Source organism: Hyla sarda, chromosome 10 (genome assembly GCF_029499605.1).
Source record: "Hyla sarda isolate aHylSar1 chromosome 10, aHylSar1.hap1, whole genome shotgun sequence".
Taxonomy (NCBI): Eukaryota; Metazoa; Chordata; class Amphibia; order Anura; family Hylidae; genus Hyla; species Hyla sarda.
The window spans coordinates 15,621,213-15,643,101 of NC_079198.1; the positions used below are offsets into that span (position 1 = coordinate 15,621,213).

Here is a 21,889-nt window from a genome sequence, read left to right on the forward strand (position 1 = left end):
GTGACGAATCGAATTTACTGTAAATTCGATCATCTCTACTTAGGAGCAATAGAGTCAAGACCTGAGAGTGTCCGGTGTCCTGAGGAGACCTAGGCCTAACCACGCAGCTACGCTTCAAACACCAAGTGCCGCTTCAGGTGAACGTCAAAGCCGGGTAAGCAACCACAGGGTTAAATTATAGTCAGTCATAGTCAAGTCAGTCAAGTATGCTAAAGTCAGCGTGGGTCTGCATAATTCAGTCCAAGTCCACTACAAGTCCCAGCGAGCCCTCAAGTCTCCTTAAGTCACTGGTCACCTCCTTGGGCCTAACTGAGCTGTAAAGACTATTCCATCTGTCTGCCTCAGTAAAGCTGCCGTTGTTCCGTGACCTTCCATCGGAGTGATTATTTGCCCCGTGCCTGGCCCAGGAACCAGCGGCCATACCTCGGGTGGTGTAGAGGATAACCACGCCCTGGCGTCACGAACATGAGGGGTTAATGCCATCTGCCCCTAGGGTAATAAAATAACATCTGCCCTTACTATCGACACCCTCACCACATTGGCACCCCTGAAATTTTTCTAGAACATGAAGTATTTCTCACAGGAAAAGATTGCAGTAACACGTATTTTGCTATACACATGTTTATTTCCTTTGGAACTAAACCAAAAAAGGAGGGAAAAAAAGCAAATTGGTCATAATGTCACCAAACTCCAAAAATTGTCTGGACAAAATTATTGGCACCCTTAACTTAAAGGGGTACTCCAGTGGAAAACTTTTTTTTTTAAATCAACTGGTGCCAGAAAGTTATACAGATGTGTAAATCACTTCTATTAAAAAATCTTATTCCTTCCAGTACTTATTAGCTGCTGAATACTACAGAGGAAATTATTTTCTTTTTGGAACACAGTGCTCTCTGCTGACATCTCTGTTCATTTGAAGAACTGTCCAGAGCAGCATATGTTTTCTATGGGGATTTTCTCCTACTCTGGACAGTTCTTTAAATGAACAGAGATGTCAGCAGAGAGCTCTGTGTTCCAAAAAGAAAAGAACTTCCTCTGTAGTATTCAGCAGCTAAGAAGTACTGGAAGGAATAAGATTTTTTAGTAGAGGCGATTTACACATCTGTTTAACTTTCTGGCACCAGTTGATTTAAAAAAAAAAAGTTTTCCACTGGAGTACCCCTTTAATATTTGGTTGCACACCCTTTGGAAAAAATAATTGAAATCAGTCATTTCCTATAACCATCAATAAGTTTCTTACCAGTGGTGTCGCTAGGGGGAGCCATGCCCCCCCCCCCCCCCCAATTTAAAATAAACAAAGTTAAAGTAGTCCAGTGGTGAGCAAGTGGAGAGCAACTTATCCCCTATCCTAAGGATAGGGGATGAGTTGCAGATTGCGGGGGTCCGACCGCTGGGGCCCCCCGCGATCTCCTGTACGGGCCCTGACTGCCCGCGCGAAAGGGTCGTGTCGACCACCGCAGGAAGCGGCGGCCGACACGCCCCCTCAATACAACTCTATGGCAGAGCCGGAGTGCTGCCTTTGGCAATTTCCGGCTCTGCCATAGAGATGTATTGAGGGGGCGTGTCTGCCGCCGCTTCGTGCGGTGGTAAACGCCCGTACAGAGAGATCGCGGGGGCCCCAGTGGTCGGACCCCCCACTATCTCAAACTTATCCCCTATCCTTAGGATAGGGGATACGTTTTTCACCACTGGACTACCCCTTTAATGCTGAACCCCCCCCCCCCCCCCCTTTTAAACCTCTTTTTCCTGACACTGAAGCTGAGTTATGATTGGGCAGAGGCTCCTGAGCTGCTTTGCCCGATCATAGAGAGAGCAGTGCAGGATGTAGCTCCACAGTCCTCTCTGTCCTCATCTCTATGGTCAGTACAGACAGGCTGAGCCCAGCACTAGATTCCCGGGTCTGATCAGTTTGTGAGGAGCCTGTCCTGTCACAGCCCCGGACAGAAGAGAAATGGCGGGAGAATGTGAGGGAGGATGGGACTGCATGAGGGAAGAGCCCACAGACCGTGACCATAGGTTGGTTGTGTAAAACATTTACCTATTTGTCACCACTGTCAGTCAGTGTTAGGTAGTACTGGTATAACGCTTCATCCTGTCACCAAGTACTGGTATAACGCTTCATCCTGTCACCAAGTACTGGTATAACGCTTCATCCTGTCACCAAGTACTGGTATAACGCTTCATCCTGTCACCAAGTACTGGTATAACGCTTCATCCTGTCACCAAGTACTGGTATAACGCTTCATCCATACTTACAGGCCCAGCCTCAGTGCCCCCACAGTTCTGTCACCAAGAGACCCTCATCCCTGACAGACCACTCAGTGTACCACTCATTAACCCAGTGTTTCCCAACCAGGGTGCCTCCAGCAGTTGCAAAACTGCAAGTTATAGTTTTGAAACAGCTGGAGGCACCCTGGTTAGGAAACCCCACATAAACCCCTTGGGAGACCAATCCTACTTTGTAATAACATCCTTCATTTTGCCATAAAATGTTCTGCGAAACGGAAAGAAAGTTCCTTGTCAGCTGAAATACCATTTTTTCATGTTTGTGGTGGATTGTTTATATTCCGGTCGCTGTGCAGTAAAACGGACGGGTTATCTTTATTCTTCAGGTCGGTACAATTACAATAACCAATTTTTATATATATATATATATATATATATATATATATATATATATATATTTATTTATTTTTTTAAATGATTTACTAGTTTTAAAAAATGGGTATGCCTACAATTTTCTGATCCCTGTAACTGTTTTATTAAGCTGCGTTGGCATTCATTTTTATTATTATTTTTTTTTGCTCCATGTCGTTTTTATTGGGAACAATTTGGCGTAGATCAGAATTTTGGATCACTTTTTATTTAATTTTTTTTTCTGGGATGTGACCAAACAATTCTCTTTTGTCATTTAGTTTTTTCCTTACACTGTACTGTGTGGGATAGAGCTCTTACAGGAAAACCAGATAAGATTATTTTTTTTAATTTTTTTGAAGGTGACAAACTTTTATGAAAGAAGTTGATTTATATTTTTAAAACCACATTTGCAATTTACCATTTACTAGGGATCGACCGATATCGTTTTTTTAGGGCCGATACAGATACTTTGTGGAGGTTAGGGCCGATAACTTATACGATATTCCGGTATAAGTTATCGGCTATTTATCCCCACCGGCGACACCGTTGCAGATCATTGATTTAAAGCTTTAAATCAATGAACTGCGGCGGCTTTTGCGGTGCCAGAGACCACTGCCTGTCCTGGGGTCCTGACTCCCATCACCGCCACCCCCCATCGCACCGCGCCGTACCCCCCACCACTGCACCAGCCAGAGACCGCCACCACCCCTGCCCCATTGCCTCCCTCATCCCCGGTTTTATAATTACCTGTTCCCGGGGTCCACGCTTATTCTGGCTCCTGCGCATCCTCCTGAGCTGTCGCTGTGCGCACCGACGGTGACGTCGCGTTGAGGACGTCACTTCGCTGCGCGGCGCACAACGTAACACAGGACGCGCAGGAGCCAGAAGTAGCCCCGGGCCCTGGGAACAGGTAATTTTAAAATCGGGGATGGGGGAGGCAGTGGGGGGGTGGCGTGGTGGTGGAGAGTGCCGCGCGGTGTAGTGGTGGAGGGTGCGGCGCAGTGGTGGGGGGTGCGGCGCGGTAAGGTGGTGCGGGGCATTATCGGAATATAGGCAAGGTAATTGCCGATAACGTCCAAAATAGTGAATATCGGCCTATAATATCGGCCAAACTGATAATCGGTCGCTCCCTACCATTTACACTTTTTAATCCTTCTATGGGACTTGTATGAGTTAATCATTGGAATGCTTATACAGATCAATGCAGTATGTAGGCACTTCATTGATCTATTACATCTGTGCTGTATTGCTACAGCAGTGTTTCCCAACCAGGGTGCCTCCAGATGTTGCAAAACTACAACCCCCAGCATGCCTGGACAGCCTTTGGCTGGGAGTTGTAGTTTTGGCAACACCTGGAGGCTGCCTGGTTTGGGAAACACTGTGCTAGAGGCTGCCATAGGAAGAGTCCTTGCGGCCACAGAGGTCTTAAGTGGCCATGAAAACTAAAATGAATCACTTCCCCAAAATGCGACTGAATAACGGCACCACCAGTGATGCACATAAAGGCGTTTTAGATGACGCTGTAAGTTTTGACAGCGGGATCCAAATGGTTAATAGCTGAGTTGTGTGGTGAGTTATAGAATAGGGGATAAGTTATAGAGCGCGGTGAGTCCTAACGCTGGGATCCCCGCAATCTCCTGAACGGGGCCCCGGAAGTCTGCTGGAAGGGGGCTTTTCGACCCCCGCACGAAACACCGGCAGACACCCCCCCTCCATGTACCCCATAGAGATACATAGGGGGGGCTGTCAGCCGCGGCTTCCTGCAGGGGTCAGAACAGCCGCATCTGGCAGAGCGCCGGGGCCCCATTCAGGAGATCCCCAGGGGTCCCAGAGCTCAAACCCCCTGTGACCTATAACTTATCCCCTATCCTTTAGATGGGGGATAAGTTATTTTTTGCTGCACTGCTCCTTTAGCCCATTAAGGACGGACCCATTTTTTACCTTAATGACCAGGCTCTTTATTTATTTATTAATTTATTTATTTATTTTATTTGACATGTGTCTCTTTAAATTATAATAACTTTAGAAAACTTTTTCTGCGCGGAGCGATTCTTAGATTGTTTTTTTGTGACACCATACATGCTGCCTTTTGATCTTTTTTTATTCTGCTATTTGCACCAAAATTGGCAAATTTTGAGTTTTTTTTCCTTTTTTATGGCGTTCACCGTGCGGGATAATTTACATCATAGCTTTATAGTACACATCATTACGGAGGTGGCAATACCTAATATGTATATAATTTGTATTTTTTTTTTTTCGTGAAAATACAGGGCTTTTATTGGGAAAGGGGCATTTTTTTTTCTTTACACTTTATACTTTTATTGAAGAACTTTTTTTTTCTTCACTTTTTACAGGTTATACTATGCTGCAATACATTTGTACTGCAGCACAGTATAGCCTGATTGGCTGCACATGCTGACAATGCTGGATCTGTGGCTGGATCTCACAAGCTTCCGTAGCTGGCAGACAGGAGGTCATCATGTCGGCAACCCGCGATCCTATCATGTCGCCGCTGTTGGTGAACACCATAGATGCCGTGGGGTTAATGCTGCCAGGACCAGCGCGATTGCGGCCCCGGCAGCTGCGGCTAGTCCCCGGCTGTGATTGAGCTTCCCACAGCCGTTACGCCCCCTCCCATAGACTTGCATTGAGGGACAGGGCGTGACGTCACACGGGGGCGGAGTCGTGTCGTCACGGACTTCCGTTCCCGTGGTCGCGACCCAGACCCTCCAGCGCTTCCGGACAAGAAAAATAGGTGGGTGCCACATGCTATATTACGGGGGTCCCCAGTGGCGGGACTCCCGCGATCAGACATCTTATCCCGTATCCTATGGATAGGGGATAAGATGTCTAGGGGTGGAGTACCCCTTTAATAGCTGGCAGCTAATTGTTAAAAGCTGTGTGTGGTTTAAATATTTAAGGAAACAGTGACAAAAGTGCATAATTTGCAGCACCGCAAACTTTTTTTTTTTTTTTTTTTTCTGATATGGGATGGGAGGTAATATTGACAGCTTTTTATCCCAGTCTGGCCCTGTCCAAGCTGCTTCCTTCTTAGAGTCAGACACTACCTCGCAGCGTCTATCAGGTGCGGGCCCATCTGCACCGTAACCACTTTGCCTCTAACCTCCTAAATGGACACTGTGTGAGGGTGTCTTCCGGAAATACCCTCCGCCAATCAACTCCAAGGTCAGCGTCTGGTCAGTCAGCGTGCCAAGAAAGACGTGATGAACTATGTAACAGCAGGGAGTGAGAAGGCCCCCCCCCCCCCCACTTTTGCCCTGGCCCCCCTGGTTGCCTCCCCAAAATATGAAATCTGGAGATGCCACTGCTTCTTACACCTCTCAGCCGGAATGTTGGACCACTCTTCCTTTGCAAACTGCTCCAGGTCTCTTATTGGAAGGCGCCTTTTCCCAACAGCAATTTTAAGATCTATCCACAGGTGATCAATGAGATTTAGATCTAAACTCATTGCTGACACTTCAGGACTCTCCAGCGCTTTGTTGCCATCCATTTCTGGGGCTTTTTGACATATGTTTGGGGTCATTGTCCTGCTGGAAGACCCAAGATCTCGGACGCAAACCCAGCTTTCTGACACTGGGCTGTACAGTGCAACCCAAAATCCGTTGGTAATCCTCAGATTTCATGATGTCTTGTACACATTCAAGGCCCCCAGTGCCAGAGGCAGCAAAACAACCACAAAACATCATTGAACCTCCACCATATTTCACTGTAGGTACTGTGTTCTTTTATTTGTAGGCCTCATTCTGTTTTCGATAAACAGTAGAATTATGTGCTTTACCAAAAAGCTCTATCTTGGTCTCATCTGTCTGTCAGCAGTGGGGTCCTCCTGGGTCTCCTCCATAGTGGGGTCCTCCTGGGTCTCCTGCCATAGTGGGGTCCTCCTGGGTCTCCTCCATAGTGTTTCATTTAATTTAAATGTCGAAGGATAGTTTGCGCTGACACTGATGCTCCCTGAGCCTGCAGGACAGCTTGAATATCTTTGGAACTTGTTTGGGGTTGCTTATCCACCATCCGGACTATCCTGCGTGGACACCTTTCATAAATTTTTCCCTTCCATCCATGCCCAGGGAGATTAGCTACAATGCCATGGGTTGTAAACTTCTTGATAATGTTGCGCACTGTGGACAAAGGCAAATCTAGATCTCTGGAGATGGACTTGTAACCTTGAGATTGTTTTTCCGCAATTTTGGTTCTCATGTCCTCAGACAGTTCTCTTCTCCTCTTTCTGTTGTCCATGCTTAGTGTGGCACACACAGACACACAATGCAAAGACTAAGTGAACTTCTCTCCTTTTTTATCTGCATTCAGGTGTGATTTTTATATTGCCCACATCTGTTACTTGCCCCCAGGTGAGATTAAAGGATCATCACATGCTTGAAACTATCTTATTTTTCCACAATTTTGAAAGCGTGCCAATAATTTTGTCCAGCCCATTTTTGGAGTTTGGTTTTTTTCCTTCCTTTTTTGGTTTATTTCCAATACACACAAAGGGAATAAACATGTGTATAGCAAAACATGTGTTACTGCAATCCTTTTCTGTGAGAAATACTTAATTTTCTAGAAAAATTTCAGGGGTGCCAACATTTACGGCCATGACTGTATTGAGCTATCTTAGCCGATTTCCATCTAAACAACAAAGTTGGCGCTGTGTGTCAAAGTTTCTTATTTCTAAACAAATTTAGTGGCATCAGCAGAAAATACAGCTCTGCTACATAAAGTATTAATACAGGACGTAGCAATGGGAAATTGCAAAAATAGTATAGCGTTGATTCAGCAATAGACTATACAACGAGCAGAACATATATAGACATATAAGTTACCGAAAATAACTGAAGCGTATTGTGCAGACATCTTGTGTGGGGTCAGCTTGTGGGTTTAGGTGAGGGGTCAGATGTGGGATAAGGTGTAGGGTCAGGTGTGGGGTCAGCGTGCTGGTTCAAGTTTGGGGTAAGGTGTGGGGTCAGTGTGTAGGTTCAGGTGGGGGGGGGGGGGTAATGTGTGGAGATCACTTGTCTACACTGTGACCCCATACACATGTCTTGTCCAGACTGATGAGGATTTTAGGGGGGTCTGAATTGTGCCCCTCTTCTCTAGTTGTATCCTATCATATTCCTTCTTTTAGTAAAAATAATAATTCTGATTAAAGTTTACAGTGTTGTGAAAAAGTATTTGCCCCTTCCTGATTTCTTATAAATTATTTTTAAACATTTTCCACACTTGAAGAGGACTTGTGGCCAACCCCCTAAAATTTTAGGCTGTGTGGTCATTACATAGCCTAGGGGGCCCTGATCTCAGACCTTTTTACAGTTTATTGATAGGCTCTCCCGTTCTTGAGATATGAGAGTTTTTATAGTTTTTCTGACAATTCAGGGAATTAGATGGGCGTGAACTTAAAGTGTACCTGTCATGATCTTGTTAAATGTTACAATCCTCCCAGTTCACTGCCCCCATCATGATAAACCACCCCCTGCCTTTAGTTTTATTATTTTTTAGTTTTCTACTTTGATATTGCTCTGTATTTTATGCTCAGTCAGCTTCACAGACTGGGAAGGGCCATTCCCCAGCAGGTGTGACATCATCTGAAGCCATACAGGGGAGAACTTCCTCCCTCACTCTGCTACACACAGCCCAGAGCAGTTCAGTGTGTGAGATGAGCTATGCTTGGCTAAGGCTGCACCCACACCCCTCAGCACTCCAGAATCCATTTCCTTATTTTGGACGTCTGCCAGGCCAGCAGGAGTCCAAAGTCTGTGCATGAGAAGGGGGGGGGGGGGGGGAATGTGCTCTGGACAAGTAGGGAGACACCTAGTGGGAGCTTTTTTAAACACAAATAAAACATAGAAAACTTCATTACTCACTATGGAAATCATGTTTACGCGCTATGGAAACCATGTCCATGTTCATGCGCTATGGAAACCATGTTTACCCGCTTTGAAAAACCAATGTTCACTCACTATAGAAACCATGTTCACGCACTATAAAAACCATGTTCACTCGCTATGGAAGCCATGTTCACTCGCTATGGAAACCATGTGTGTATATATATATATATATATATATATATATATATATATGATGGAAATGCCAAGGGTTGACCCTAAGGGCCCTTAGGGAACAAGTAGACAAGTGTTTTCCAACCAGTGTGCCTCCAGCTGTTGCAAAACTACAACTTCCAGGATGCCCGAACAGCCAAAGGCTGTCCGGGCAAGCTGGAAGTTGTAGTTTTGCCACAGCTGGAGGAACCCTGGTTGGGAAACACTGAATTAAAGTGTGAGATTTACAGAAACAGGAACTGTTGTCTTGTCAGTACAGTGCCATGGAATAAGGCAGCATCATATAAAGTCCAATAAAGACAGTAGACTCCTCGCTAAGTCTATTTCCAAGCAGCTCTGATGGGAGGGATGTATACGTGTCATCATAGTCTCTTCTACTCGCTGCGCCGGTTTGCATATCGCCTTCAGGGTGTCTCCTTGTTGTAGTGAGGTTTGCTGTTAATGCATGCATCTAGATAATGAAGAGCGAAAAGAATCACGTAGATGGAAACACGGTGTCATCGTGTGCACGGCGAGCTGCTGCGCCAATCTCCTCATAAATACAGGAGGTGTGAAATACAGTAAAACAGTTATTATATCATCAAGATCTCACCGAGGAGCCCCGGGAGGGAAGAGTCCGGGAAATGATCAATCCGTGCGAAAGAACCGCACGGATCTCAGCAAAATACAGAAACAATCACCGGTAAATACCAGTTCTGGAGACGTCCCAGGAAGTCTTTATATCCTGTGCTGGCATTTATTGTTTGGTTCTTTCTGGGGAAAACTGGGTGACAACCAATATCACTACCATTATAGAGCCCATAATCTGGGGCACTACGTGCTACTATTTATTGGATGTCTATATGGCACTCTGTATTGGGGAACTGTACAGCACTGTTTATCTGGACAATGTATTTATTGGGTAACCAGCAGAGTACTCTGCATTGCCCGGTTTTCTAACTTAACCTTGTGGAAGAGGAAAAGCAAGAATCACTCTCTTGCCCCATATCCTGTCCTAATATCCCATCCTCTTATCCTGACATCATATCCCGTCCTCACATCCTGGCCTCATAGCCCAACCTCATATCTCATCCTCATATGCCAACCTTATATTCAAACCTCATATCCCATCCTAAAATTCCATTCTCATATGCCGGCCTCATATCCCATCCTCATATCCCAGACTCATATTCCGACCTCATATCCCAATCTCATAACCCATCCTCATATGCCAACCTCATATCCTGGCCTCATATCCTGTCCTCATGTCCCATACTCATATCCCGACCTCATATCCCAGCCTCAAATTCCGACCTCATAACCCATCCTTATATGCCAACCTCATATCCCGGCCTCATATCCTGTCCTCATATCCCATCCTCATATGCCAACCTCATATACCGACCTCATATCCCAACCTCATATCCCAACCCCATATCACCACCTCATATCTCATCCTCATATGCCAACCTTTATATACTGACTTCATATCCCATCCTCATATCACAAACTCATATACCGACCTCATTTTCCATCCTTATATCCCGGCCTCATATCCTGTCCTCATATCCCATCCTCATATGCCAACCTCATATCCCAACCTTAAAACCCATCCTCATATGCCAACCTCATATCCCATCCTCACATCCCAACCTCATATCCCAACCTCATAGTTGCATAGTTCTTGAGGTTGAAAAAAGAGCAGAGTCCATGAAGTTTAACCTATGTGCCAACCTCTTATCCCGTCCTCATATCCCGTCCTCATATCCCGTCCTCATATCCCGTCCTCATATCCCGTCCTCATATCCCATCCTCATATCCCATCCTCATATCCTATGCTTATATCCCAGGCCAAATATCCTGTTCTTGTATCCCGACCTCATATCCCATCCTCAGGTGGGGCTGAGCTGTTCTAAAGAGATTGTAGGCCAAAAACAGAAGGGGCGTGGCTATACAGGGGTGTGGCTCATAGGAGGGGCATGGCTTGCAAGCCAGACCAACACATTCACTTTGATATGTTGAGCTTTTGAAGTAAGGTGGGACTGAGCTGTGATGAAGAGATTGTGGTTGAAGGACCGACCTGGGATGTGGGTGCATAGGGCGAAAATAGTGTTTTCTGCCTTGAACCGAAAATAGAAGGGATGTGGCTTGCAGGAGGGGAGTGGCTTGCAAACTTGACTGACACACTAACCTAGGAGATGCAAAATGGAGCTTGTAGGGTAAGGTAGCGGAAGTCCTTTAGACTTGCATGGAACTTTAGACAAAAGTTGCATTGAAATTTCTCCAGCTATTTGAAAGTGATGCTGGAACATATATACATACACACATATATACATATACACATACACACATATAGATATATATATATATATATATATATATAAATATACACACACACACATTAATGGGGGAGATTTATCAAAACCTGTCCAGAGGACAGGTTTAAGAACTGGCCAGAGTAGGAGAAAATCCCCATAGCAAACATATGCTGCTCTGGACAGTTCCTACAATGGACAGAGATGTCAGCAGAGAGCACTACGGTCGTGATTCAGCAGAGAGCTCCGTGTGAGGAAAAGTTGCTGAGTTGCCCATAGCAACCAATCAGATTGCTTCTTCATATTGCAGAGGCCTTTTTTAAAAATGAAAGAAGTGATCTGATTGGTTACTATAGGCAACTCAGCAACTTTTCCTCACACAGTGCTCTCTGCTGAATCACGACCGCAGTGCTCTCTGCTGACATCTCTGTCCATTTTAGGAACTGTCCAGAGCAGCATATGTTTGCTATGGGGATTTACTCTGGACAGTTCTTAAAATGGACAGAGATGTTAGCAGAGAGCACTGTGCTCGTGATGTCAGCAGAGAGCTCTGTGTTCTAAAAAGAAAATAATTTCCTCTGTAGTATTCAGCAGCTAATAAGTACTGGAAGGATTAAACTATTTTTTAATAGAAGTAATTTACAAATCTGTTTAACTTTCTGGCACCAGTTGATAAAAAATAAATAAAAAATAAAAGTTTTCCACCGGAGTACCCCTTTAAATACTGTTAGTAAGTGCTGTAACCAAGGAAGGTCAGTGCAGTATTGCCAAGTCCTGAGAGAGTGTCTGGTGTCCTGAGGAGGCCTAAAGTTTACTACATAGCCACGCTTCCACTAATCCAGTACCCCACAGGTGAACGTCAAAACCTGGTAAGCTACATATGGGGTGAAGTCAGTCTAGTCAAGTCAGTCAAGATCAGTCTGCAGACAGTCAGCATGAGCCTGCAGCAAATTGTTCAAATCCACTATAAGTCCCAGCGAGCCCTAGAGTCTCTGAAGTATCTGGTCACCTTTTTGGAACTAACTGCTGTCAAGACTGTTACACCTGTCTACCTCAGTAAAGCTTCTGTTGTTCCGTAACTTGGCGTCAAAGTCATTATTTGCCCCGTGTCTAGCCCAGGATCCATCAGTATACCTTCGGGTGGTGCAGAGGTTAAACCATATCCTGGCGTCACGAATACAAGGGGTTAATGCCATCTGCCCCTGGGGTAATAACATCTGCCCTCATCACACCCTCACCACATCAGGCTTCTATATGACACTATTTATTGGGGACTTGTAAGCCACTATTTATGGGGAAGCTGTATAGCAATAAATCACAATTTATTGGGGACCTGTATGCCCCTATTTAGGAGGTATCCAGGGTTGAAATAAAACCAAGGCTGCTTTTTTCCAGAAACAACACCACACTTGTCCACAGGTTGTGTGTGGTATTGCAACTCAGTTCCATTAAAGTGAATGGAGACAAGTTGTAATGCCACACACAACCTAAAGGTGAGGAAGATGCAGATGAGGGTTTCCCAGCTGGGATGCCTTTGTCCGACAAAATTCCGACTTCTGGAACGCTCGACCAGGGAAGACACAATTCTCGATTTGTATTTCCAGTGCTTATTGTTACACACAGAAGAAACAGCAGTGGTTGCAACAGACGCCGCGTTTCAAAGGGTATTCTCTTCATCAGGTCCTGATGAAGAAGAGAATATCTTTTGAAACGCGTTGTCACTTTCTCACCTGTACCTGCACCATTGCCTAACAGTACTGATAGAGAGCTGCCACTGGGAGTTAGGATTACTAAATCCATAAGCGATAAACTGTGTTGTGCCTGCCACGCAACACTACCAGGTGAGCAAGTGCTTTATACCCACTGTTCACCCCCCCTTCTTTCTAAACCTTGCATAACGGCACTATAAGCGCCACTCTTTGTCTCCTTTTTATCTCCACTATTTGACACACAACCTAAAGACAGGTGTGGCGATGTTTTAAGAAAAAGTCAGCTTTGTTTTTTTAATCCTGGATAACCCCTTTAATGGGAAGCTGTACAGAACTATTTATTAGGGCACTATGTAGCACTATTTATTAAGACACTGTGTGACACTACTTATTGAGGCATTGTATGGCACTAATGTTAGGGGAAGTGTATGGCACTGAGGAAACTATTCATTGGGTCATTGTGTGGCACTAGACATTAGGAAACTGTATGGTATTGTTTATCAGAGCACTATATGGCACTGTTTATTGGAACATTGTATGATACTTTTTATAATAAAACAGTTTTAGGGCTCTGTAGCACTCTTCACGAGAAAACTGCATGGTACTCTTTATCAGGGCACTGTATGACACTTTATTAGGAAACTGTATGATATCATTTATTGGGACACTATATGGTACTACACAATATGGTGCTATTTATTGGGTTACAATTTGACATTATTTATTGTGACACTGTGTGGCACTATATATTGTGGTGCTATTTATTGGGTTACTATATGACATTATTTATTAAGACACCCTATGACCCTATTTAATATGGTACTATTTATTGGTATGCTATATGACATTATTTATTGGGACACTGTACGGCACTATACAATATGGTACTATTTTTGGTGGTAAATATATGGCATTATTTATTGGGGCACCGTGTGGCACTTTATGTAGTGGTTCTTTTTATAAGATTACTATATGACATTATTTATTAAAACACTGTATGGCACTATACAATATTGTACTATTTATTGGGGATACGATATGGCATCATGTATTGGGAAACTGTATGGCACTGTACAATATGGTACTATTTTTATTTTTTGGTAACTATATGGCATTATTTATTGGGCACTGTGTGGCACTTTACGTAGTGGTGCTATTTATTGGATTACTATATGACATTATTTATTAAGACACTGTATGGCATTATACAATATGGCACTATTTATTGGTATACTAGAGCACATAATTTATTGGGGCACAGTTTGGCACTATACAATATTGTACTATTTATTGGGGGTACTATATGACATCATGTATTGGGAAACTGTATGGCACTTTACAATATGGTATTATTTATTGGTAGTACTATATAACACTATTTATTGGAACACTGTATGGTGCTATTTTTTTTGTTACTATATGGCATTATGTATTGGGACATTGTATGGAACTTTGCCATATGGTACACCACTGTGTAGCTCTATTTTTGGAGAAGTGCCTCCAGCTTTGCAAAACTACTACTCCCAGCATGCTTGGACAGCCAAAGGCTGTCGGGGTATGCTGGGAGATGTAGTTTTGCAACAGCTGGGGGCGTCTTTTTTGGTAAACACTGATCTAGAGCCCATATTCCTGCTGTACACTAGCTCTGCTCGCCTCCTCCTACGTGTATGGTGGAGAACGTGCGTGGCAGGGAGAGGTCACATAATGAAATTGTTGAGGAGGTGAGATCCAGACACAGTATTAGATTGCTATTATCTGCCCTTAATAGTTTATCTGCTGACCTACCCTGGAACTGCAGAAGAACCATTTCATTTGCTCGGCACATGTTCCTTTTTAAGTGTTTTCGCTTTTAACACAAACCTGTATTTTATTGCATCTGAACCTGTCACGGTAATATTTGGCTGAACAGTATTTGAGCTCTTTTTGACCTAATTCCTGTCTTTCAAAATTTTAATTTTTTTTTATTTTATCTGTTTTATTCATAAGTATTGTACATTATTGGGCCACACACAAAGCACCATAAATGGTAGTTTAGGAGTCCTACCAGGTAACTACCTCCTATATAAGAAGGACATATTGTCCATCATGGGCTTCCAGAACACCTAACTATAGAAGAGAAGAAGAAAGGGGGCCTTTTAATGGTCACTGTCGTTTTAAACAACCTCCCTCCATTTGTACTTTCTTACATATTTGTAAATCACTTCATTTACCAAAAATGACTTTTTAACCCTGAAAAAAAATCTGTAAAATCTTTGCCACAAGGTGTCTCCCTTCTCTGCCATGAAATAGTCTGCTGACAGTTGGTAGGGGAATTCTGTCTCTAGTAACAAGTAGATCAGGACAAAGCACAGGGAATGGCTGTGGTGCTTAGCTTGTACTATGTGCAGGTTAGAAAGAAAGCCTGAACTGTGTACCTTCAATATGTCAGCCAGTCTGCTTGCTGAAGATGATCCACACTATACCTAAAAGGTAAGTCAAAGCTTCCTTCATTCTATGATCACCTACAAAGTTCTGGACAGCTGTCCCTGCAGTTTCTCACTCCTTAATTTAGCTTCATAGTAGCAGTTCAGTGTTTAGTGTACCACTTTCCTTGCTGTTCTGCTGCTGTTTCTTTCATTTCTGCTCTCATAGCGCCTTGCATAACCAATGCATCAGTGACCCACTCTATGTTCCATTTATACTTAATCATCCTTAAAAAAAAAAAAAAAAAAGGTGCAGCCTGTTTAGTGCACTTTTACCTACACTATTTCATAGAAGAATATATATGCTGTGCTGTCATTGGCCAGAGAAGTAAGGTTAAGGAAGTCCTGTGTGTGCACTGCTGGTAAACAGCTCAATTCTGTAACCCTGAATGGGAAGAGAATTGGAAATAGCTGCGCATGATGGAACAGGCTCTTGGGGTTCATTTTCAGTAGTGAGAGCCTAAAATCACATTATCACCACTCTAAAGGGTAAAATGGGCACTGTCAGAATCACAAACTTTTTACATGTTGCACGTCTTGGCAAAACATCTTGGCAGAAATCATAGTTTATAATAAATTAAAAAAAAGACCACTAGGGGTCCCCATACCATCCAGTACTTTATCCTGTCCAGCTGCAGCATCATCTTTGTCCCAGTTGAAGCACAGGCTGGAAATAGTTCTGGAAATTAGGGCAGGACTAGCACTCCTCTGTGCTTACTCCTGTCCTAACAAACTGCAGCATAAAAACAGAGGAGGGGGTTGCAGAGCAGCCTGTGGTGATTGGATAAAAAGATCCAGCACAGCAGACTCCGGGAGGAGGTGAATGCATGGTGAGTGAGGGTGGGCTCAGTGCTTGCCTCAGACACGCCCCTTTCTGAGTAGTGGATGTCAGAATGAGTGAACAGCAGAACAGAGGGATTTGTGAGCCAAATACAGAAGCTAGACACACAAAAAAGACATGTAAAGCATCTTCATGACCTAAGTAACATATAGAAGAATTTTATGGGATGTGACAGGTGCGCTTCAGTCATGCAGGTTTTAAAAAAAACTAGAGAATTCTTCACAATTATGATTCCTTTTCATCCCATTACAGTTTGTTCATAGATCTCTTCACCTTTCCTCTAGCGCTCACTCTCCATCTGCATTGTCTTATGGACAATGTAATGGCGGCCACTGCTGGTAAGTTTATGTACCTCATATTGAAAATAGTCCCCCAGACTCATGGTCCAAATTACTGAACATGTATAAGTCATTTGAGAACATTAGGGGGGAATTTATTACTGGTTGCACAGCAGCACAAAAGTTGCACAGTTTATTTATGCAAAAATGTGTGCCTTTTTGGCAGTCCCACACTACTTTATTTTTTTTTTATTTTTTATTTTTTCAAATGTGCGTGGGCCTAGCACAAAGGGGGAGCGGCCTACATTTGTTATATTTTCCTCCATAAATTGAAATAAATATAGCTGAACTCTATGCCAGCTCATAACTAGGGTAGATGTCAATGTGTGGCACAAGGACATTCACTGATGTGCCAAAGTTATTAAGAGGCTGGCATGTCTTGCACTAGTGCACTCTCCCTGACTTAGGGTCAAACGTAACGCATCCACAGCGTATTTGATGCTGCAGATGCTGCTGACCGTCCCCAGAGTGTGCCCCCGGCTGTGCCCGTGTACAGTACGACAGTTACTCACAGACACACAGGGACTTGTGAGTTGTGCGCATGCGCAGTGTACTCTCAGACATCACAGCTGCTCTTGGCCTAGCTCAGTGAGTAGGGGATCAACTGTGATGTTTGTGAGTACATTGCGCATGTGCGCAACTCACAAATCCCTGTGTGTCTGTTCATAGCTGCTATGAGAAGACAGAGCAGGGCACACGGGCACGCATGAGGCACACTCTAGGGATGGTCAGTAGCACATCCGCAGACCCTATCCTAAAAGAATTCTGACTTAATATATGAGGGGTTATCATCTAATGACTATAAACAGCGTTATTCTGGGGGACCCAGTATGCACACGAAACCCAGTGATTTATAACAAAATGTATGTATGATACTTTAAGGGGTACTCTGCCGAAATACATCTTATCGCAGGGGTCCCACTGCTGGGGATCTCCAGTTCGGCAACAACTGTGTCTGGAACACAGAAGCTTGGAGTTTCTGTGTTCATGACGTCATGCCACGCCCCCTCCATTCATGTCTATGGGAGGGGGCGTGGCAGTCTGCATCGCCAGTCATCTGGGACAGAGCGGAGTTAGCTTCGTGCACGGATGACTAGGGTGCCGCGCTGGAGATCGCAGGCTTTCCCAGCGGCGGGACCCCCACGATCAGACATCTTAATCTCTGTCCTTTGGATGGGGGTAAGATGTTTTTTCGGTGGAGTACCCCTTTAACTATTCCTGCGGGGGGTGCTCTAGGGAAATTGATTTCTTACTGCCAGAGATTACAGCTGATTGCTGGGGGGGGGGGTGGGGGGACACAGAAATGGCATAAAGCGTAACCAGACTATTTTGTGAGGACTCTTCTAACAAAGATCGGCCAGACCGGAAAATTGTTTTATGGGATACAATAGAAAATATTGTTTTGGATTTTATTATTTTCACAGAATTTCTTCACAAATATGATCCTTTTTTGTGCCCAGAGTGAGTTCATAGATCTCCTCGCAATCCTTTCCTCTAGCGCCCACTCTCCATCTGCCCCGTCTCTCTCTGGTGATATATATTTATGCAGAAGGAGTTGTGATAAATTTGCTCTGATCAAACCACTTATCAGAGAAACTGCATGTAGAGTGTGATTTATATTTGCAGCTAATATTTCTGCATGTAGCTTGGAATAACAGACAAGGAAATGAGCCGAGGAACAGCAGAGAGAAAATCACTTTTCTAAGTCACTCTTCCTGACAGGGGTGTGGGGAGGGGGGGGGGGGGGAGGTAGGGGGCTATAGTAGAATGGAAATAGGGCCCTTCTATGGTGAGTATCTATGAAAAACACACGTCAAACTATTTAGTTCCTACAAATCTTTTTTCGGAAAAAAAAAAACCTGTGAAATGGATCGGAACCGGACCCGCTATCAGATGAGTATCTGCCCTTCCTAATTAGATATCAGGATCAGTGCATGCACGAGAGAAGAAAATCACACTGACACAAAGTTCAGCAAATGATACTTCCTGTATTTACAACAGTTACAAGGGATTATATAGACTGTAACAATGTAACATCATAAATAGCCTTGTGATTGGTTTCTTCCATCTGCAGGTGTTCCTCATCCAGGATGTGAGTCTTATCATCTTGGGTGTAGCTCTCTATGGTGGCGCCATCTTATAAACTTTGTTTTTTGTTTTAAGCACAATGGGAGGGGGGAGCGAGCTAGTGAGTGGCCATTTTACCAAGCATATTCTAAATAGCCATTTCAGCTTATCCATTGCACCTGTAGTGTGTCGTGAAACCACATATACAGTCAGGAGAAGAACAAAGTACACCCTCTTTCATTTCTGTGGTCTGAAAAATTAGGTTTGTAAAATTAGATTATATGAAAAACCTCAGATGAACAACATGTGATGAATTATACTGTATTATAAGGCAGTGTATGGAAAAGTAAGTACAACGTTACTGCTTCTACGGGAATTAATAGGGTAAGTAGCAGCCGGGTACGACACAAGTGTGACCACCTCTATAAAAGCAGAGGTTTGGGCAGTTTGCTGGTCTGGATTGTTGATGGGTGCGTTCACACAAATGGAAAGACGTCAGCAATGATCTTAGAGAAGCAATTGTTGCTGTCCATCGATGTGGGGAGGGTTATAAGACCATTTACATAATTGTACAGTGAGAAGGATTAGTCAAAAGTGGAAAACATTAAAGACAGTTGACAATCTTCCCAGGAGTGGACATCCCAGCAAATTCACCCCAAGGTCAGACCGTGCAATGTTCAGAGAAAAAAACTACTGAGCTATGTCTCAGACTCAGTATGGTTTGTTTGGACAGGTTGCCAGACCATGGCAGAACATGGCAGCGTGGCTTAGGGTATGTTCACACTGATTAAGGTGTGAGCGGAATAGTCGATTAAAAAATCAGCTAAAAAAACGCTGTTTTTTTCCCGCGTCGAAATGAAAGAGGATAGGGCACACAGTAAAGCGTGAATTCTGCGCGAAAACTGCCAACATTTTTTACATTCACTTCAATGGGGTTAGGACGTGATTTCCGCATGAAGAAAGAACATGTTCATTCTTCATGCGGAACGGAATTCTGTGACAGAATACCGCTAGCGGAATTTCCTCAGTGTGAACTGAGGAGAGGAAAGTTAACTAAATACTATTGGGGTATGGCACTGCTCCAATGATTGGAGAGGAATAAGCGAGCAGAATTACTTGTGGAAATTCCTCTCCAATTCCTCAGTGTGAACAACCAGGGCCAGAATGAGACTGCCTGGAAGACGGAGCACTTCATTATGTTGGCCCCCCACCCGACAGTTCCCCCACATTAGGTACAGTACAGTTCCCCCACATTAGGTGCGGTATAGTTTCCCCCACATTAGGTGTGGTATAGTTTCCCCCACATTAGGTGCGGTATAGTTTCCCCCACATTAGGTGCGGTATAGTTTCCCCCACATTAGGTGCGGTATAGTTTCCCCCACATTAGGTGCGGTATAGTTTCCCCCACATTAGGTGCGGTATAGTTTCCCCCACATTAGGTGCGGTATAGTTTCCCCCACATTAGGTGCGGTATAGTTTCCCCCACGTTAGGTGCGGTACAGTTCCCCCACAGACATACAGCCTTCAGCCATATACAGTGTATGGCTGGAGGCTGTATGCCTGCTTACTGCCTCACTTCACTGTTCCGACCTCCGCTCCTCCGTTCCGGGGATCCCGGGGACCGGGGTCACGATCTACTGCTATGGCCTATGGGCCATCACAGTAGATCGTGACCCCGGTCCCCGGACCGGAGGAGCGGAGGTCGGAACTCTGAAGATGACGTGCTGCTGGTAACTTACCGTGTGCACACATCCTCCTCGATGCTCCACTCCGCTCTTCTTTTCTCCTATGGGCGCACGCATGGGACGTCAGTGATGTCCTGCGTGCGCTACCTCCCAGCGGCCCCTGCATTTTCAAAGTTAACGCGGGGGCCACGGCAGAGAGGTAACCGCTGGGACATCAAGATTTTTCAGGACCCAGGGATGTCCCGAATGTGACGTGGGCCCCCTGTGGGCACTGGGAGTATAATATAGGATATAACTCAGGATCAGTACAGGATAAGTAATGTAATGTATGTACTCAGTGACCTCACCAGCAGAATAGTGAGTACAGCTCTGGAGTATAATACAGGATATAACTCAGGATCAGGACAGGATAAGTAATGTAATGTATGTACACAGTGATCTCACCAGCAGAATAGTGAGTACAGCTCTGGAGTATAATACAGGATATAACTCAGGATCAGTACAGGATAAGTAATGTAATGTATGTACACAGTGACCCCACCAGCAGAATAGCGAGTGCAGCTCTGGAGTATAATACAGGATATAACTCAGGATCAGTACAGGATAAGTAATGTGATGTATGTACACAGTGGCCTCACCAGCAGAATAGTGAGTACAGCTCTGGAGTATAATACAGGATATAACTCGGGATCAGTACAGGATAAGTAATATAATGTGTGTACACAGTGACCTCACCAGCAGAATAGTGAGTACAGCTCTGGAGTATAATATGTATATAACCCAGGATCAGTACAGGATAAGTAATGTATGTACACAGTGACCTCACCAGCAGAATAGTGAGTACAGCTCTGGAGTATAATATGTATATAACCCAGGATCAGTACAGGATAAGTAATGTAATGTATGTACACAGTGACCTCACCAGCAGAATAGTGAGTACAGCTCTGGAGTATAATATGTATATAACCCAGGATCAGTACAGGATAAGTAATGTAATGTATGTACACAGTGACCTCACCAGCAGAATAGTGAGTACAGCTCTGGAGTATAATAGAGAATAAGTAATATAATGTATGTACACAGTGATCTCACCAGCAGAATAGTGAGTACAGCTCTGGAGTATAATATGTATATAACCCAGGATCAGTACAGGATAAGTAATGTAATGTATGTACACAGTGACCTCACCAGCAGAATAGTGAGTACAGCTCTGGAGTATAATATGTATATAACCCAGGATCAGTACAGGATAAGTAATGTAATGTATGTACACAGTGACCTCACCAGCAGAATAGTGAGTACAGCTCTGGAGTATAATAGAGAATAAGTAATATAATGTATGTACACAGTGATCTCACCAGCAGAATAGTGAGTACAGCTCTGGAGTATAATATGTATATAACCCAGGATCAGTACAGGATAAGTAATGTAATGTATGTACACAGTGACCTCACCAGCAGAATAGTGAGTACAGCTCTGGAGTATAATATGTATATAACCCAGGATCAGTACAGGATAAGTAATGTATGTACACAGTGACCTCACCAGCAGAATAGTGAGTACAGCTCTGGAGTATAATATGTATATAACCCAGGATCAGTACAGGATAAGTAATGTAATGTATGTACACAGTGACCTCACCAGCAGAATAGTGAGTACAGCTCTGGAGTATAATATGTATATAACCCAGGATCAGTACAGGATAAGTAATGTAATGTATGTACACAGTGACCTCACCAGCAGAATAGTGAGTACAGCTCTGGAGTATAATAGAGAATAAGT

General features: G+C 44.0%; 1 long non-coding RNA gene across 1 annotated transcript in view; it reads left to right on the plus strand.

Annotated features, from left to right (window-relative positions):
- Positions 1 to 1,821: 1,821 nt before the first annotated feature.
- The window catches only part of LOC130294224 (uncharacterized), a 144,483-nt gene continuing 124,415 nt past the window's right edge, over positions 1,822 to 21,889 (plus strand). Inside the window, exon 1 of the long non-coding RNA XR_008848435.1 lies at positions 1,822 to 2,016. This is a non-coding gene — a long non-coding RNA (uncharacterized LOC130294224). The remainder of the gene's footprint in view (positions 2,017 to 21,889) is intronic.